At 38.8% G+C, this 17,804-nt stretch overlaps 1 long non-coding RNA gene across 1 annotated transcript; it reads right to left on the bottom strand.

Moving 5' to 3' along the window:
• Positions 1-6,077: 6,077 nt before the first annotated feature.
• On the bottom strand, positions 6,078-11,819 carry LOC306996451. The gene is made up of 3 exons (XR_013797088.1): positions 11,729-11,819; positions 11,022-11,361; positions 6,078-8,169 (listed from the first exon to the last, which is right to left on the bottom strand). It is a non-coding gene; the product is annotated as an uncharacterized lncRNA (long non-coding RNA).
• Positions 11,820-17,804: the final 5,985 nt, after the last annotated feature.

Raw genomic sequence — 17,804 nt, 5'->3', positions numbered from 1 at the left:
TCAATTTAAGGTGGCAAATATTGCCCCTTAATAAAAAATGTATTTCAGTCGCTACTGTAAACTGACCACTGCATAGATAGAATATGTTAAATATGAATATCTTTGTGAGTCTGCTGTCAACAACAGGCCTAAACCAGCCATGGTACCAGTACAAAATCAGTAAAATATCATCTAATTATTATCAACAAAACTTTGAAAATATCAACATATATTTTTGTTAATATTGCAAACCCCTAATGTACGGTATTAATTTTGATTTCTTCAGGTCTTAAAAAGCCTTAAATTTGACTTAAAAAAATGTGCAGATACCCTGCATGATAAACGGGGGCAGGCCCGCTTTTCAGTTTATAATGTAATTTAAAATGTTTTAGCCTCAATAACTTATTTTATATGTTTGGCCTCAATAACTTATTTTGTAATATGACTAAATGCCCGTGTGAAAGAAGTAATGACATTGTTCAGATGTTAACTATGAATGTGACACTGAACACTTGCACTACATTTCTGAATGAGATGAAGAAAAAAACACATAATTAAAGAAGTCGTTTGACCTACGTTATAACGAGTCATTCATGTATTTTAACTTATATGTTTCATATAATAGAACCGAAGCTATAGATTGTGAATTTAAACATGTCTCGTTGACCAGCGGCAGACGTCAGGAGGACTAGTCGAGGTAAGGCTGTTCCCGGCGGGTTACATGAGCGCTGAGGATCGCCTGGATCTCACAACTCCGAAACGTCAGATCAAATGTTTTAAAAAGGCGCTATCTTTATAAATAAACCACAGATTTGAGCTTTAAACAACTACATTCTCGACTGAACAACTCTTAAAACTACATTTCGTGACACAATAACAGTAGTATTTTTAAATTTGGCCTTTCTTGCTAACAGAACCGCCTAGCACTCGGACGGGCGTCAATTTCGCTTCAAACGCTTGCTTTTTACGAATGCATTCAAAATGTTCAAGCGTCAAACTAGACACGATGGACGCGAATTTGACGCTCTAGTCGCGTTTGGTGTGAACGCAGCATTCGAGTAAGAAAGAGAAGTTTTCAAAATTTGCATATTTATTGGGGATATCGAGAGGTAGATGATAAATCTGTATGTTGCTCTTTCTGTATACACCAAACTTTTTGCTTCTTGTTGTGCCTTCTGTCTTTAGTCTTTCAGTCCTGACAAAAACAACAGTGTTAACAGTTTTAATCAGAAATGTAAAGATTGTAGATGTACACAAACGCAAATGGTTCAGTTTACTTGTGTTTGTAAAACAATTTCTTCATTTTTTAGGTGAGAATCTACATTTTTAAGAAGAGCTGCTCCGAGAATCTGGTGGAATTAGTAAATTGAATACTTTATTCTTCATGAAATTCTCTTAGAACGGTTTTATTAAATTCTAATTTGGTAATTGATAAATCTGTATGTAGACAATATAAGATATAATTGAAAGGCTAAAAACATCAATTTTAAAGTACATTCCTTTCATCTTTCATTTCCCTTACTCTCACAAAGTATGTGCTTTAGTAAACCCCCTAATAGCACATACTATTCCCCCCCCCCCCCCCCCCAAAAAGTATATTTAAGTAATTAAATTATTGTAAACGTGGTAAATTGACTAATGGCTTGAATGTTTTGACTACTCTTTAGTCAGGGCAGCCCTAGGGTTTACTTTAAAAGGCTCGCGAGATGGAAAATGAAGCATACTCTGGACTTTAATTAGGATATGTGAGATCAGTCCAGAGTCACCTTACCTTTGAGTCGAGATGCAGCTGCAATGTTGCGGCTACACGAGCCTCCGACTTGCAGACATTTGAGACATTTACATGAGATGTTTGTCATGAAAGATAAAAACATTGTTATATTGTTTTAGACCCGCTCGAGCTCAAGAGCAGTGCGGGCGCTGGAGAAGTCGGTGACCGTGGGGAAGCTTCGGCTCTTGTGGCAGTCACAGCCAGCCGTCCTCATGGTCCTTGACTTCTCTCAGGCGGGAGAGCGACCGGCTCAGGTGTGGGCCTTGCCACCTCAGGCGCTTGCCTCACCGGCCGGGACGGAGGCAGATGACATTGGTATGAATCCGTTTATCATCACAATCCTAATAGTAACTAAAATGTATCATTAATAGCTAAATTGATCGTTTGTTTTTCAGATGAGCTCTTCCCCAGTATGAGGAGTTGCCACCAGTCGGGGCGGAGGCCACAGCGCTGTGGAGACCCGATGACCTGGAGGCCAATATAAGTATGAATCCGTTTATCATCACAATCCTAATAGAGCTGCAGTTACTCGATAAGTGGTCCACTAAATTGATGGTTTGTTTTTCAGATGAGCTCTTCCCCAGTATGAGGAGTTGCCACCAGTCGGGGCGGAGGCCACAGCGCTGTGGAGACCCGATGACCTGGAGGCCAATATAAGTATGAATCCGTTTATCATCACAATCCTAATAGTAACTAAAATGTATCATTAATAGCTAAATTGATGGTTTGTTTTTCAGATGAGCTCTTCCCCAGTATGAGGAGTTGCCACCAGTCGGGGCGGAGGCCACAGCGCTGTGGAGACCCGATGACCTGGAGGCCAATATAAGTATGAATCCGTTTATCATCACAATCCTAATAGAGCTGCAGTTACTCGATAAGTGGTCCACTAAATTGATGGTTTGTTTTTCAGATGAGCTCTTCCCCAGTTTTCCAATTGGGTTGATTTAGACATGTGGGAGGTTTTGTTTTGATTTATGTCAGTCCGTTTTAATAAAGTTTTGAAAAATTTGACGTTGGGTGTTTGTGTCCTTGTCTTTTTTGGCCGCATAAATGATGCGTAAACAAATCAGGACACTGGCGGCTTCAGTTCTCACCAGTGGAAGAGAGCGACGGGGTGTCGTCCATCTTTTTCTACAGCCTATGTAGCAGACTAACGGTTTGAGGGGAGTTGCCGTGCCCTCGCGAGCCAGATCACATGACAGGAAGAGAAGTCGTTTCGAGGGGGGAGGGAAGGATTACGTATTTGATTAATGATTAAAAAAAATTATGGAGTGCAAAGATAAATCATTTATAATAAACACTACAATATTACATATAAAAAAATACGAATTGTACAATTTTATTTCATGGCAACTTTAACGTGGTTTTGTACATATTGAAAATGAATTATAGAACTGTTTATGATAATAATAAGGCTGCAGACTAATAACAACCACATAAATGAATTAAAAGTTTAGGATAATGTAGGATATGTTCATGAATGAAGGCACATTTTGTGTTTTAACATGTACATCAAGTGTTAATACCTACAGTCAAACCAAACTTTATTCAGACACCTTCAACATATCTCACATTATCACAGTTTATTCGCTGTAGTTTAGAAAATGGTAATAAAATATGACAAGATCTCAGAGTTATCAGATCAGTTGATATTTCACTGGATTTGGCCATTGTTCTGCGTTTACACTTGGCATTAACATGGGACCTGTATCTGGATGTTGTCCACATACACATTGAAAAGACGAGTGTAAACGCGCTTCTGATCGGAATGTTATCCGATCAGCGTGTCCAGTTTCGGAGGTAGTCGAGGACGCATTGTGATCGGATCTCAGTGTAATGTAAACGCAATCCAGCCATCGTGTCTGCATTCACAGGTGGACGTCATTTAAATCCCCGCCCAGTCTCCCCACGTGCTGTCAGAAAATAATGGCCAGACGCAGTTTAGATAATAAATTACATTTATTTGAACCTTACAATAAACGTCAATATTTAAAACAGTTTATTTAGACTTAGACTTACATGATACTGTGTGTGTCATTTTTAATTGTGCAACTCTGAACGAGGCGATCGCCTGTAGGCCTACAACTACAGCTGTGAGGCATGAAATCTTAATGAAGAGCGTGCGCTGCTTTGCCAGAGGAATAATAGGAATAAACTTTTTAATTTTTATGTTTTAAATGTTCAGAGCTCTGCTCCAGATCCTCCACCCTCCGTTCAAGCTCCACGATCCGTTTGTCCTTTTCAATGTTTTGGAGGCGCAGCTGTTTAACCTCCTCTAATAATTCCAGAAGAAGTATAGAAAAACACGTGTGTGTGTGTGTGTGTGTAGTGAGCGCACTGTCTCCAGCTATAGCGTGTGTGTGTGTGTGTCATTCATTCATCCTCATCAACATCTTCTTCATCATCCTCTTCCTCATCCACTGAAACAGCTGGACTCAGTCAGGAACGAGAGAGCTCAGATTCTGCCTGAGAAACTCAACATGAACACAAATAAAACAGGAGATATGCTGGAAATGCTCTTCATGAACGTTGTTGTTTCTTTATTTGTTGGCTGACTGTCTTTGCTCATTGTCACACTGTTGAGGTTCAGCGGCTGGTAGTGAAGCAGAATTATAGCACATCAACCGCATTTATACAGGACACTCAGATCTGCAGTAACTGCTCAATCTTTTCATATCTTTTTATCATGTCTCTATGTTTTGGGCCAAATTATGGAGAGTATCAGTAACTCAATCATTATTCCATGATGAGACTTTAAAAAAAAAAAAGAATCATGGTTACCCTCATTCACTGATTATATTGTTTAATTTCTGAATTGATGTGTTCAGTTTTCTGTACTCATGACTTCACTGTATACATGGCTAAAGAATCTGCAATGTTCAAAATGTGGCTTAGTGTGTGTAACACTGAATACATGCTGATTAATAAATGAATGCAGTGTGTTTTTGGACATAACAACAACACAATTCCCTATAAAGTTAGCATTGGATGGTTTGTTGTTTTATATATTTATATAGGCTAGGCTATTATTTGTTATTTGTATATCTGTTCATAATATAAAGCGATCGAGTCTCTTCAGGAGATTTGGACTAAACCGCTCGATTTAAATATATTATAGTTTAACAGTATCTTTAACTCTGCCAGAGTTCATTTAAAATACCTTCATTTGTGTTCCGAAAATGATCGAAAGTCTCACGTGCTTTGAACGACCTGAGTGTGATTAAATGTTGACCCTTATTTATTTCTGGTGAACTGTCTCTTTAAATGTGTTCGCGGCGACGTCACCGGCAGCGCGAGTTCCATATCACGTCACAGGCCGACTTGTTCAGGTCAGTCAGTGCAGCGATTATCGTCAGAGTTAGTTAGTGCCAGAGTTAGTCAGAGTCAGAGTTAGTCAGAGCCAGAGTTAGTTAGTGCCAGAGTTAGTCAGAGTCAGAGTTAGTTAGTGCCAGAGTTAGTTAGTGCCAGAGTTAGTCAGAGCCAGAGTTAGTTAGTGCCAGAGTTAGTCAGAGTCAGAGTTAGTTAGTGCCAGAGTTAGTTAGTGCCAGAGTTAGTCAGAGCCAGAGTTAGTTAGTGCCAGAGTTAGTCAGAGTCAGTTAGTGCCAGAGTTAGTTAGTGCCAGAGTTAGTCAGAGTCAGAGTTAGTCAGAGCCAGAGTTAGTTAGTGCCAGAGTTAGTCAGAGCCAGAGTTAGTTAGTGCCAGAGTTAGTTAGTGCCAGAGTTAGTCAGTGCCAGAGTTAGTCAGAGTCAGAGTTAGTCAGAGCCAGAGTTAGTTAGTGCCAGAGTTAGTCAGAGCCAGAGTTAGTTAGTGCCAGAGTTAGTTAGTGCCAGAGTTAGTCAGTGCCAGAGTTAGTTAGTGCCAGAGTTAGTTAGTTAGTCAGTGCCAGAGTTAGTTAGTTAGTGCCAGAGTTAGTCAGTGCCAGAGTTAGTTAGTGCCAGAGTTAGTCAGAGTTAGACATGATCGAGGAGAGAAACTCAACGGAGGAGAGTGAAGCTCCCGCTTCCCCTAGAGTCGCGTGGGGGAACAACACCACAGGTTAATACACACACACACACACACCAAAACACTTTTGACCACATTATAATTTAGACCATGCGTACCGGAGTGTGAAGTCTGGACGGTTATGAAAATGTTGGCAATTATTACTCCCATTATTACATGTTGCGACAATTTACCAAACCAGAATCCTTAGCAAAGCCATGAAGATCCTATCAGACATGCTCTGTTTAATGAGTTCGAGAGATTACCATCGGTCTGTGATTTAGGATGCCAGCAATTTTTTTTTTGCAAAAAAAAAGAAGCTTTTAAAATGTGTTTTTGAGTTTTCATATGTTTGTTTTATTTCTGTGTGTGCATGTTAAAACTCATTGCAACAAAATCTCAACATGGGGATAATAATAAAAGTCAACATAACATTAATATGCAAATTAGATACAGTGTACAGATACATTGTTTTGAATGGGAATTACATTTATGGTCATTTTACCCTCATATTGCATAAAGTAAAATGAAATGGCATATCAATTCATTCCGATATATCTTCCATAACAAAGTTGAGAATCATCTTTATACAATGTTTGGTTAAAAAAAATCCCGAAATCTAAACATTTATTGGTAAATGAAAAAAAAAATCCCAATGTAATTTTGTGTAATTTTATTGTTAAACAACTGAGTCCTGGTGTCCACTACAGAGCACATGCATGTGGATAACATATCCTTTTCACAACTGATTTGTTTCTTATGCTCTAAACAATGTAATGACATAAAAAAAATACTAAATTCACAAAACTTTTTTCTCTGGGTGTCAGGAGCATATAAACAGGAGACCATTATAATGTGACGTGTGTGTGATTCTTCTCGTGTTCTTCAATGCAGAACTAGTGCATCATTCAGCCGTAATCTGTGCTAATAACACACACGTTTCTCATCAATATTGTTGTTTGCAGAAAACTCAAAGTGGACGAGTGTGTGTGCCAGCGGCATCCAGAGAGCGTGGAAGGCGGGAAAACGTCTCTTCACCAAAGAGACCAAAGTGTGTGCTTTTGTGCCTGAGCAGGAGCGTCCACACACACCGCTGGAGCGTCCACACACAGGTGTCCTGGCCTCAAGTGTGTTTGCGGCTGGACTTCAGGCTCACGCTGGATATTATTAACATGCTAACGTGTGTTTTTCAGGATCCTTTAAATCTCTTTATGAGTGTGTGAAGGAACTCAAATGCAGAGGCGATCGGAGTGATCATATGGGATTCCGCAAGTCGGATAGCAAACGAGTATGTTACTCACACTTTTCCCTTTAGTCTTCAGTCCTGACACAAACATACAGTTTTGATCAGAAATGTAAAGATTGTCGATGCACATAAACTAAAGTGGATCAGATTACTTACGATTGCAACAATTTTCTTCACTTTTTAGGTGCTCATCAGTGTTTTTAAGAAGAGCCGGCCTGAGAAGCTGGTGGACTTTGTAAGTTGACAACTTTATTCTTCATGAAATTCTCCAATAATCATTTATTAAATTCTAATTTGGTAATTGATAAACCTGTATGTAGACCGTATAAGATATAGTTGAAAGCCTAGAAACATCAGTTGTAAAGTACATTGCTTTCATCTTTAATAAACTCTTTAAGCCCAAAGTATGTGGTTTATCCCCAAGTATATTTAAGTAATTAAATGAATATAAACATGTGATTAATTGACTGATGGCTCGAATGAATGACAGGAAAGCCCAAGAGTTTACTTTGAAAGGCTGGTGAGATGAAAAAGTATCCCGGGCCTTTAGTCACGAGATCAGAGATTAGTTAGGAGTCAACTAACCTTCTGTCGACCTCTTTTCTTTAGCCCGGCTATTCCACTCCTTTGAGCCGAGACGCAGCGGCGATGTTGCTGCTACAGAAGTCTCCGGCCAGCACACACATCATACACTTATATGAGATACTTGTGAGGAAAGATGAAGACATCCTGGTGCTGGAATATCCTCATCACGCGATGACCTTGTTGGAATATGTCCAGAGAAACAGAGGCAGCCTGACTGAGTACGCGGTGAAGCACATAATTCGGCAGCTCGTTGTGGCGCTGCAGCACTGCATGCATCACAGCATCTTTCATGACACACACATGAAGAACATCCTCATATATCCGAACAGCCTGCAGGTCAAGCTGATGGACTTCAGAGGCGCACTGATCCTCCCAGAGACACGTGAGTCGGCTTCTCCAACACCGCCCACTGTTGATGTGTTTGATGATGCTTTACTAAACTCTGCACATGTGTTCCTACAGGAGCTGATGAACCCATTTTAAATACAGCGGTCAGGAAGTACGCGGAGTGGGCCGTGAGCGACGACATACGGATACTGCTGGATGCGCTGGTGCCAAGAATAAGCCGATGGTTTTGGCAAATGTCGCATCTGTCCAAAGGTGAGCCCTGGTGAAAAAAAAATATGTTAAGTATACTTGAAGCCAGACTAATTATTAGTATACTTCAAGTGTATTAATGATTAGTTAACTTAAAGTGTGCTATTTTGAAACAACTAATTTTGTACTAAGTATATTTTAGTAGTAATTAAGTTGTAGTAAAGCATAACTTTAAATGTATTTAGTGTACTTTTGTGTACTAAATTGGAACAACTTTAAGTATATTTAGTATACTTTAAGTATATGCCTGTGTAGGGACTAGTTACATACTTGATTAGTGATAATAAAAAGTGTACTTTATCTGTGTTACAAGTACATTACAAAATCATTACGAGCAATATACAAGTCTATTATGTTTGAGTAAAAATGATATTCTCCGTAATACCTTTGGCTTAATCCAAATACTACAAATAGCACACTTTGTCTTCAATAACAAATGCACATTAAAAAGTGTATTTAAGCATATATTTATTACAAATGTACTTATAGTGCACTTGTAACCCATCAATAGGATAACACCATAAAATAAAAGGAGGAAAAATATCTACTTAGGGTCTGAGCTCACCAAATACTTATAATCACAACTTAAAGTATATGAAGTCCGGGTTCGGGGGGTGACACACCTTGCATTAAAAAAAATATTTAAAAAAATTATAATGTGTGTCTGCACTTATTTAAACTAACTGGTGTCTAAAATCCTAACTAGACAGATAAATAAAATAAAATACAAATTATTGAACCAAAGGAATGAAATAAAATATGAAATATGAATTAATGAATAATAATGAAATTAATGAATGAAACAATCAGTTCACTGAACAGTAACTGTATTCACTGAAATCTCACTTCGCTGTTCACTTCATAGGCACGCATCACTTTGTACACATCCAGTGTTTCCGCTACATTCATTCAGCCGTGGTGGGCCGCCACACCAAAAATCCTCCCGCCACGGCTGCATTGTGCATACTATTGTGTTATTGTTAAGCCCCTCTAAAGGCATAAAAAACATTGTAAAGCACCATAAAGCTTTCGTGCACTATATTCCAAGACTTCTAAAGTCATTCGATAGCATAATGTGAGGTAAAATATAATATCGTTAAATAAAGTCGTTAAAGGTAGGGTAGGTCAGAATTGTCTAAAAAAAACTTTTATTCAAATTTGTTTAAACTGTCTTTATATACCAATGCATAATTAAAATGCAAGTACTCTGAAATAGAGAGTATACAAAACCGAGTGACTCTAGTGTATTTAATCTTCAATAAACACAGCTCATTAATTCCATTCCCTCCCACCTAAAAACGGGTGCGCGACTGCGCGCACGTGGGCAGAGCCAGTAATAACGGCGGTAGTCATGGCGACGGAGAGTGACAGTCGCGCAAGCCAATCCTGTGATTCGTCCCGAATGGAAATAATGAGCTGTGTTTAATGAAGATTAAACGGTCTAGAGTCACTCGATTTTTATACTCTTTTTATCAGAGTACTTACATTTTAATTATGCATTGATATATAGAAAGTTTAATCAAATTTGGTAAAAAGTTTTTATATAAATCCTACCTACCCTACCTTTAAGTTAAAGTTAATGAAAACTCATCTCTCCTCAGTCATTCTCCATTCAGAACTCAAACATCACGTCGCGTTCGGTTACGAGTAACACGATGACACTCTCCAAGATCAATGTTCACATTATTATACTTTATTTGTAGATAAAGGTCTATGGTTTGCATAAAATTACTTTATCTTACTGTTACTGGAGTTTATTGCGTTAGTTCTGTTAGATTACAGCACTGAGCACTCTGAATTCGAATTGTTCTTCATGCGCACTGTAACTGAAATGTAAAACTGTTAAAAGAAAAGGCTAAATAAACTGTAGCATAGATATAATACAGTAAGCATCAAATATCTCTTCGCTTTGTGCTTTTAAATAAAGTGTGCCAGTCAGAGAGACTGGTAGTTGTGAAACAGTATTTCGTGTGTTGTCTGTACTCTGCTAACACTTTCAATGCGAAGCGCTGCACGCTGTGACTTCGAGTTGCTTCAAGTGCATCATTCGGCGCACGGGATGCGCATAATCGCATTGCCGCTGTAAATTGGAACCTTCATTTTATAACTAGAAAAACTATTTTTCGATTAATCGTTTTTTAAATTGTGGTTAATTCAATATCGAGTCTCAAAGGCTATGAATCGATTTTTTTCCCCCATATTTATTTATATATCACCCAAAAGCCAGTATTAGTTTTCCTACACTTCATAGGCTTGCAGCCTCCATGTTATTCTAATGCAGTGAGATTTTATGTTTGTTTTATCTTAAACATAAAATAACCTGATCCTGTTTGATCAAGGCATGAGACTGTTCTGACTTTTTCAATAATCAATTTTTCATCTTGAATCAAAATCCTGTCTATTCATTGTATGCATTTGATATATGCTGTTTTAATGTACCCAAGTGTACCTAAAATAATAAGAGTTTAATATACTGGCTCTTAATTTCTTTTTATTAATTAACCACTCGTAAACTTATGTTCACTGTTCTTTTTTATAAATATAGGTTTTGTGTTAAATCTACAGTATATTCATTGAGTGGAATCGAGAATCGAAATTTAATCGAATTGAGAGCTTGCGAATTGAAATCGAATCGGAATCATCGAAGACATCTGAATCGATACCCATCCCTAATTACAATACTTAGGGGAGGTTTAAACACCTGGGGCAAGGGGGCGTGGCCCATGGGAATATCACGCATGGGCGACGCCCCCTCCCCCTGGGGAAATGGGCCTGGAAAATGGACAGCTGGAAAAAATGAGATATCTATACCATTCATCAATGACAATCAAATAAAATGAAAATAAAAAAATAAAATTCAACCTTGTAAGTGTGATGAAGTCTGAGTGCAATGCAATTGACTCAATTCAGTGTGATGGACTCAGTTCAGTTCGTGCGAATATGACTCAGTTCAGTTCATTTGGATAGAAGTGTAATTGACTCAGTTAAATTTGTGTAGATGGAAATGTAATCGACTCAGTTCAATTCAGTTCGTTTGAAGGTGAATGCCTACAGACTTTGCAGGGATGAACGATGAACAAATCGAATCTTTTTCCTCATGAAAGAGTCGCCAAGATGACTCGATTCTTCCACATCGGAATCCAGCGCGTTTCTCCCTCACTGCGCGAATCCAACACGTCCACGGAGCGTTGAAACAAGCCAACTAATGCAATAAAACAGTTCAGACATCAAATCAGAAAAATATGGACGACGATGGATAAGATAAACGATAGCCACACATGTGGCTCACATCTCTCTGTTCATCAATGAGCTGGCGCGAATCAATGTGACGTCAGCACCCATCACGAAATGCATATAACATTCATAACTTTTAAACTTAATACAATATTCCCATAACATAAATGTGTAAACAGGTTTAACAAGTATACTAATACAGCGTACACACTTTACATGTGTTGTATTGCCCAGTTTATACTCGATTACGAACAGCGTGAACCATCCACATTTTCTTATATGAACAAACACAAACTTAACATTATTTATGAAAATATGAAACAATTGTGACTTACCTAATGCAATAAAACAGTTCAGACATCAAATCAGAAGAATATTGACGACGATGGATAAGATAAACGATAGCCACATGTGGCTCACATATCTCTCTGTTTAACGAGCTGGCGCGAATCAATGTGACGTCAGCACCCATCGACGCAATTCTTAGTTTCGGCCCTCAGCAAAAACAAAATAATAAATGAAATAAATTATAATAAAACATATGTCTGAACATTTCATGCATTAGGCAAGAAAAAATATAAAATCAAAAAAAAAAAAATCATACATGAAAATACATGAAAACACAGCCTCAATTAATTGGGTGGGTTACACACTTGTTAGAAATATATTAAAAGTATGCATGTTTTCAGCATATTTCTTAAGTGTATTTAAGCATATATTTATTACCAATGTACTTATAGTGCACTTGTTAGAAATATGTTAAAAGTATGCTTGCTTTTAAATATATTTTTAGAAAATATACTAAAGTACTATTATTTTAAAGTGTGTTAAAAGTTGTATTATAAAAATAGATACAAAGCATGATGCTAATATACTTTTAATATATTTAAAGATAGTATATATTTTTTTAGTATATTTGCAATGCACTATTGAAAAAGGGAATATATTTCAAATACAATAAAGTATACTTTTTTTCACTAGGTGAGAGCAACAACAAGAGTGAAATGGAAATGACATTGCTTGAAAAACATATAGAGCTCAGTAAAATGATCAGTGTCAATGATGAGCAAAGTGTAAAACACAGCGGATTGACAATGAATGTTTAGCTATGAATAAATGTTCATGGGCATCCAGAGAATATCATAGTAACAGCAAGAAATGAATTTCATGGCGACATGACCTTACATGAACTACACTTCTCAAAATCTGTTTATGAGTGTCTATAAGGACAAGCGTGACTAATCAACTGTCTTCTGAAAACTGTTGCAGAATGCCTGGATCTTTATAATGAACTTAATGACAGAGGGTCACGGATGACTTTAGATGACATGTTACATTGTTATGCCATGAGTGGTTTAACCCCCCTTTAAAGAGAAGACAGACGTTCCCCTTCAGCATTTTTCAGCGTCCCTGATGGAGGAGAGTTGTTTTTTTATTTTTTTATTTTTTATTTTAATGCAATTTGGAGAAGGATGTCGATGTCTCACATGTGTGAAAGAGGAGGTGAGTGCTCTATAAACTAAAGTTAAATAAATGAAGATAAATATCCCAGCCTCAGGCCGCTCCAGATCCAGGAGAATAGGCTTGTTTGAGATGCGCCTTGCCTCGCCTGAATTGTATGCGAGAGTAGGCGGCTGCAGTGAGGGGAGGAGTGAAAAAAGCGCAGGCAAGCCGGACAGTTCTCTCTTCTCACAGTGGATCTGACCATGGATCTGCTAATCAACTGGATGTAATTTAAGTTCTGTTGCTTTTATATGAAAATAAATATAATGAACAAGACACCCAAAGCACTTATTCAATCCCACTCCAAATAGGCTACGTGTTTATCAATCATTTGTTTCTTTACTACAGACGTGTTTTTATATATGGCCTATATATATATATATATATATATATATATATATATATATATATATATATATTTTTTTTATTTTTTTTTTTTTTTTATAAAAATGACATAATCACATAATCCATAGAGATCGCACTGTCAGAGAGTTTGGGAATACTCACACATAATTTATACACATAAAAACACGAAATCAGAGTTTTAAATTCAAACATTTAAAAAAATAACAATACATCACGGTTGTTTAAACCAATGAGCATTAAGCTGTGTCGTCAGCAAGTCGTTTCCCATCATGCTTTTGAACCGCAGTCAGTGGAGAGCAACTGCGCTTGACTGCAGAATCCGACACGTGCGCCTTGCGCTCGCGATAGTGTTTTGACATACGTCAGCATGACATCAGAGCCAGGCGGAACGCAGTCGGACACATTTCTAACCGGCATGCATCTCGCGGTGATCACCGGTGATCGGTTCTGCGCAGATTTTGCTCATCTCAAACAAGCCTAATCATCGGCATCACGTCATCATCATCATCTTCTTGTTCCCTCTCTAAGGTCGACGAGAGGCGGTTCTGCAGAGTTGAGTCTGAGCAGCAGAGGCTCATACATGTGGCGACTAATCAATGCCAATTAGAACCGAGCGCACGACTGATGCTGGCGCGTGCGCGGTAAATGACTTCCGCGAGAGGATAACAGATCTACACGCGAGGAAACGGGAACTCGCGAGCTCATTCAAACCCCGTGCGCGCACATGACATCTCCTCTGCACGCAATACAAGCCCTCACGCGCCCATGAACATTCCCCACGCTCTCGCTCATGATCTGCTCTCGCTCCAACACCTTTATTTTTGGCAGTCGAGGGGCGGGACTTACTGTTTTAATAACCTCAAATGCCATTGGTTACTTCCCCTTTTCCGGAAGTCAGTTGTGATTAGACGCCTGTCCAATGACCCGTAATTCACTTGACTTGAGACATTACTTAAAGGACAAGTTCGGTATTTTACACTTAAAGCCCTGTTTACAGATCGTATCTGATGAAATAGAACGGTTAAGATAAAAATTTGGACACATGCTCCTGTCCTGAGAATTTTAGGTTTATTTAGCTTTTGTGGACCTATTTTGCCAAACGCGTCACACCCGTGATTCTTCCGTTGAGAGCTTGAATAATAGAGCCCAGCCCAGTTGGTGGCGATAATGCACCTTTGCCAATTGCAAGCAAACCACGGGCATATACACAGAAGAAGCAGAAGATCGCTGTCTTCATTGAAAGCATTACAAACAGACAGCTAATAATGTGGCGAATTTGTGCAGTTCCGAATTGCGGGAAGATTCGTGGCAAAAGGAACACCACCAAGTGCCTGTAAGCCTTGAGACAGCAGCAGCTTCGGCAACAGGCGTAACACTGGACACCGTTGTCAACTGCTGTTCAAACTCTGCCTTTCTTTGCAGAAATTCCTCCTGTGAATATTCAGGCTCAAACCTATAACCCTGTCCATCAAAATCGATCTCAAAACCGTCATCCTCCCATATAAATGTCTCGGAATCCATTTCTAAGTTGACACAGATAGCTTCGATCTTGTACAAATGTTTAGATAGCTTAGCCTACGATACCGCGTCCGCGACTGCATAAGACTACAAAAAGCATACAAACAACCCCATTTCCGTTTCCCGCGGCGGAGTAATACCGTAACGTTACCTCACACCGCGAATCCAATACAACTTAATGGAGTTGGACAAAAACTACGATAAAACCTGTTGGAATACATCTTTTTCAGTGATTTTTGAGTGCACATATCAGTGAACACCCCTGACCACTCGGTGAGTTTCACGTCTTTGTAAACGAAAGTTTAATGTGTTTTAGGAAGGAATCTTCCAGTGCACATAGACAACCATTGTGGGGGTGTGGGGGGGAAGCGAACTAAACCTAAAATTCTCGGGACAGGAGCATGTGTCCAAATTTTAATCTTAACCGTTCTATTTCATCAGATACGATCTGTAAACAGGGCTTTAAGTGTAAAATACCGAACTTACCCTTTAATTTGTTATTAATTGTGGTTTATTAATGTGTAATGTGATTTAATGCATTGTTAATATAGAATAGATTCTTACCATACAAATGTGGGTAAATTTGCAATGCTAATAACCAAATGCGTCATTACAGTCTGTAAATATCTCTTTAACAACACAATGCAGTCACTAAGACTTCCTGTTAATAAAGTATCTGGTAAGAATCTATTCTATATTATTAATGCATTAAATCACATTACACATTAATAAACCAGAATAAATAAAACAAATTAGGCAGAGCCGGAGTGGGACTCATTTTCAGCCCTGGAGTTTCATGCCTTAGACCGGCCCACTTTAGTTCCCGACTGACTATATTAAAATAATGTAATTAAACCCTCAGTCTATAAGTCTGCAATAGTGCACTGTTCTGTACAACCTTGTAATTCATTGTCTTTTTTAAAAATATAATTTTCTATTCAGTGCAATTGCCGTACTCAGGGTTTTATAAATACAGAGGTCCCAAAAGTGATCTTGCTAGGGGGTTCGGGGGCATATTTTTTTCCTCTGTTATTTTTCCTGCTTCTGTGAACAGAAATCCCGCTCGGTTTGATCGGTCATCTCAAACATTTTGCCATTGCCGACGAGCGGTGTTTGAGTGCTGAAGCAGCTCAGATGAGGAGGTCGGTTATCGCCGCGATATGCGAATCATTGCAGCTAGTTAATATTAAGCAATTATAAACTCGTAGGCTGATTGGCCGCATGAGTTTCTAGAGATGTTTTTTTATTCTGGCCTTTTCAGCGCCGCCTTTGCGCCTAGGCTACTATTATCCATGCTTTGTATCTCTTATTTTTTGTTCGCACATCTCTAACAACTGACTTTTATTTTATTTTTTTTGCGGGGCTGCGAGAAAATAATAAAAAAAAAATAGTGGGGCTGAGCTGTGACTGGAGCCTATACAGGAAAAGCATTCAACCCAGTAGCATGACAACACCGGCCCTTCTGGCCAATAAGTCAAGTGAATTACGGGTCATTGGACAGGCGTCTAATCACAACTGACTTCCGGAAAAGGGGAAGTAACCAATGACATTTGAGGTTATTAAAACAGTAAGTCCTGCCCCTCGACTGCCAAAAATAAAAGTGTTGAAGCCATAGAAATACTTAATAAAGGCTAGATGTCTCGTCCGCGCTGCTGACCAATGGAGGTCGACGTCCACACCTGGCGGCCATCTTGTCACATCAGTTCGTTCACTTGTAACATTGTGTTTTAATGGTGCATGTACTTTTTAAATAACCATAACTTGCTCAATTCTCTACCGATTTTCAAACGGGTTGGTTTGTTATAAACGTCAGAGATGTACCGGTAGTTATGACACTGCATACTTGTGAATAATTATAACCATGGACTTCCATATGAAAATAACATTGAACAGAACAGATAGGTGCAATTAATATACACACGCACAAGGTATTTATGTTATATCAATATATAGGCTACTAAAACTCAGTGTACAGAATGGAAACATGATATATATATATATATACACACACACTTTTATAGAATCCTATTGTTTTTTCTTTCTGCCGGATAACAAGCATCTCTGAACTGACCACATTTCAGTCCTCTAGGTCACTTGATATGACTTCAGAAACACAACTGAGCCCTAGCACAGGTCTTGTGAAGCTGTGTGCAAAAGCAGATCAATATAGAATGAAATACGAGTACTTTAGACCATTATTAGCCAGCTAATAACTACAACCACATCCACAAAGATTGTAATTTAGACAAAAGATTAGTTGTCATAAAATCGTTATTGGTGTCTAAAACCTATTTAATTGAAGTTCAAGCATCCAGAATTATAGCCACGTTAATTATGTTTGTAAGAAACCAAACCGTTTGTAAATCCGTCAAGATATCAGCGAGATAAGAGTATTTGTGTTCGTGCAGATCACTCACCTTACATCAGGTACCACAGAGCCCGCCAGAAAGCTTGCCTGTGACAAGATGGCCGCCGGTGATGACGTTAGAGCTGTAAGACATCTAGCCTTTATTATGTATTTCTATGGTTCGAGCGAGCAAAAGCGACAGGCGAGAGCAGATCATGCGCGAGAGCGTGGGGAATGATCATGGGCGCGTGAGGGCTTGTATTGTGTGCAGAGGAGATGTCATGCGCGCGTGCGGGGTTTGAATGAGCTCCCTAGTTCCCGCTTCCTCGCGTGTAGATCTGTTATCCTCTTGCGGAAGTCATTTACCGCGCGCGCCAGCATCAGTTGTGCGCTCGGTTCTTATTGGCATTGATTTTTCGTCAAACGTACAGTGGCGATGGGTCGGAGGGCTGAAATGAACAGGACAGCAACAGGAGTTTGTCCAGACCGACGACCGCTGCAGTCACAGGACTTGAAGAAATAAACAATGTCACCAAAGAAGTGTGTTTTTGGTTGCCAGGGCAAGACAACCCTGCACATTTAGTAAGCTAATTGTATGCTATCATATTAAGTCTTACAAACTACACCTTTACACATTATAATGCATTTCAAGACCGGGTATAACCGGTTCTATTTCT

This window comes from Phoxinus phoxinus (assembly GCF_949152265.1).
Source record: "Phoxinus phoxinus genome assembly, chromosome: 4".
NCBI classification, from domain to species: domain Eukaryota; kingdom Metazoa; phylum Chordata; class Actinopteri; order Cypriniformes; family Leuciscidae; genus Phoxinus; species Phoxinus phoxinus.
This window is presented reverse-complemented; position numbering and strand designations above follow the sequence as displayed.